The following is a 2667-nucleotide window of genomic DNA, read 5'->3' as shown; positions in this document are numbered from 1 at the left end:
TTATACTTAAATTGCCTTCCCTTGTCCATGTAGAAGCGATGAGTTTTTAATATTTCAAGGAAAACAGAAGTGGCCCGAAAAGGACTGCAGTCGTTTCTCAGGATCAGAGTTATTTTCTTCACTCAGATGTTAATTTATTAAAACATCAAATCTGGCCTGTTTGTTATTAAAACCAACCTGTTGAAGTGAAGCAAAAGGGACAATTTCCTCCAAAACAATGGCAGCTCGTTTAAATTGTGATATTTTCCGTTTTGTTTTTGAGAAAATTTGTGATTGTAATCATTTCAATGCAATGTTTCATGTAAATAAAATACTTTTTTTTTTTTTATAACATGCCTGGATTTATTTGCACCAAACAGCAACTCTTAAAAACAATCTACAGAGAAAAGTTATACTTTTACAAATCCATAAAGAACAGGATTGGCAGCAAACATGTGCAGTAAAAAACATTCGTAAAAAGAAATTTACATTCTCTAAACATTGGTGCTGCTTTTTAACTTTCCCAGGTTAGAAAAATTACAAAACAACCTAAATGGATGTCAGCATCGTGCTGAGGGTTCTGATGGCACAACATGGAGGAAAAAATGAAGAGGACGACTTAGAAACTCTTCAACCTTCCTTCTTATCCGCAGCTAAATGATCAACGCTGAGTGTGTCGGCAGAACAAAGATCCCCAAAACATTAAAACTGGTTTGGTAAGGATTTTATCCGACTAATATTAAGCTTCATAAACACTTCAGGCCTCAACATCATAAAAAATTTCTGAAACACGACAAAAACACAAAATCTTACCAAGTATTTTTTCGTCTAGTCTCAGTACCCTTGAGATAAGAGGAAACTAACTCAAAGCAACTTTTCAGCAAGATATTAGCTTTTTTAAGTCACAAATTCATCAATATTGAATATAAGAAAGTACTAATTCCACTGGCAGGTTATTTTACTCATAAAAATGTTATAAGTGAAATAATCTGGAACTTTTTCATCAATATTAAGGAATTGTTGACTTAAACTCCTATCACTTGCTTAAAAGTTGCTTGTAAGTTAGTTTTGTCTTATTTCAAGTGAACTAAGACATTTTCACTAGAAATACTTTGAGTTTGTGTTTTTGCAGTGAAATTATTAAAACCTGAGCCCTCTCCAGAAAACCAAACAATGAAGCCAGGGCCAATCTGAACAGCTACAAAAACAATATAAATCTAAATTTTACATATAGATATATTTCCACCAAATGTTGGTTAGTGTTTAAAAATCCTTTAAGATGTATCTTCAATCAAGGGAAAGGAAAATCCTTTCAAATCTTTATTTCCAAGCCCAAAATTGTCATGCTATTCAGATGAAACTTCTGATCAGAACCGAATATCAGTTTAGCCTGATGGCTTCAAAGCTACATCCTGACACTCCAGGTTTTCTCCAGGCAGCAGCAGCTGCTGCCGTGCATTAACTAACGTGTGTGTGTGCGCTCCTCCTGCAGGCCAGACCTCAGTCAGCGTGGCACGTCAGCAGCAGCTGCTGCAGATAGTCCGTCGCCGTGCAGCTGGACGGCTCGTTGCGGCCCAGGAACAGCAGCCTGCGATAGCTGGCCTCGGGGACTTCGCACAAGATCCTGGAACGAAACCAGAGCGAGACGTCGCGAAACACAGACGTACTGGGTTCACACGCTTTTCCCTCAGTAAAAATCTAGGATTTTTCAGGCATTTTCAAGGTAAGTTTTCAAGCACGTTGGAGATTAAAACAATAAAAGAATACAAAAAGAAACCGTTTCAATTCCCTACACAGTTTCAATGATGTTGTTTAACATATAACATATAAGAAACTTTTGTTTTAATCACACATTAATAAGTAATTGAGGTAATTAGAAATGGTAAATATTCATTACTTTGGAACAATCCAAATAAACTGTGTTAGGGCAAAAGTACCTTAAAGCTCCAATCAAATGCTTAAACACAATATACAAAATATAATTTACATCATTTTAACTTAATCAATAAAAGCTTAGCATGATTTAACTTTAGACACTGAGAAAAAATGCACCCAGTTGAACCGTAAATAACATTTTCCAAATTCAAGCTTTTTATCAGACGTTAGATTGCACTTTTTTACAAAAATGTCATGCATTTACAGGGATTTCATATAGAAATCAATCACTTTCCAAACCTTGAAATTCAAGCATTTCCATGATTTCAATGAACCCCGGCTTAATAATTGTGGTTTCTTAAAAATAATTCTCAAAGTAAGCATGAAGAAAAATTAGTATACTGATGGATTTCAGCTTTACCAGTCGTATATGTCATCTGTAGTCCGTTCTGGCTTCACCTGCACCCACTGACCGATGGACCACATCCTCACCACGTTATCGTTGGAGGCGTCTTCGTTCTCTGAGTCTGGGTCAGCATGTGTGTTGAGGATGTCCTCATAACACAGGAAGTAGCTGAAAGAGGCAGTTTGAAGAGCTCACATAGTAAAGGTCATCTATTATACTTTCTTGAACAGGTTAGGATTGGCTTATGGGCTTAAAAAAAACATGTTCATTACATTTTTGGCACAATCAGCTGTTTTAGAGCCTCTTGTCTCTTTAAATCCAAATAAACTGCTGCTGGCCCCGCCCCCTTGGCTGGAGTTCTGCTTGGGTTGCCAAGTAACCGGCTGGGCTCTGCTGAGGTTGCTAGG

General features: G+C 36.9%; 1 long non-coding RNA gene across 1 annotated transcript; it reads right to left on the bottom strand.

The window, feature by feature from the left end:
- Positions 1–1285: 1285 nt before the first annotated feature.
- LOC103150088 (uncharacterized) lies at positions 1286–2518 on the bottom strand. The gene is made up of 2 exons (XR_477530.2): positions 2276–2518; positions 1286–1603 (listed from the first exon to the last, which is right to left on the bottom strand). It is a non-coding gene; the product is annotated as an uncharacterized LOC103150088 (long non-coding RNA).
- Positions 2519–2667: the final 149 nt, after the last annotated feature.

The sequence above is a fragment of the Poecilia formosa genome, unplaced genomic scaffold, assembly GCF_000485575.1.
Source record: "Poecilia formosa unplaced genomic scaffold, Poecilia_formosa-5.1.2 Scaffold242, whole genome shotgun sequence".
NCBI classification, from domain to species: domain Eukaryota; kingdom Metazoa; phylum Chordata; class Actinopteri; order Cyprinodontiformes; family Poeciliidae; genus Poecilia; species Poecilia formosa.
The sequence above is the reverse complement of the archived record's forward strand: the minus strand, read 5'-3'. Positions and strand labels throughout refer to the sequence as shown.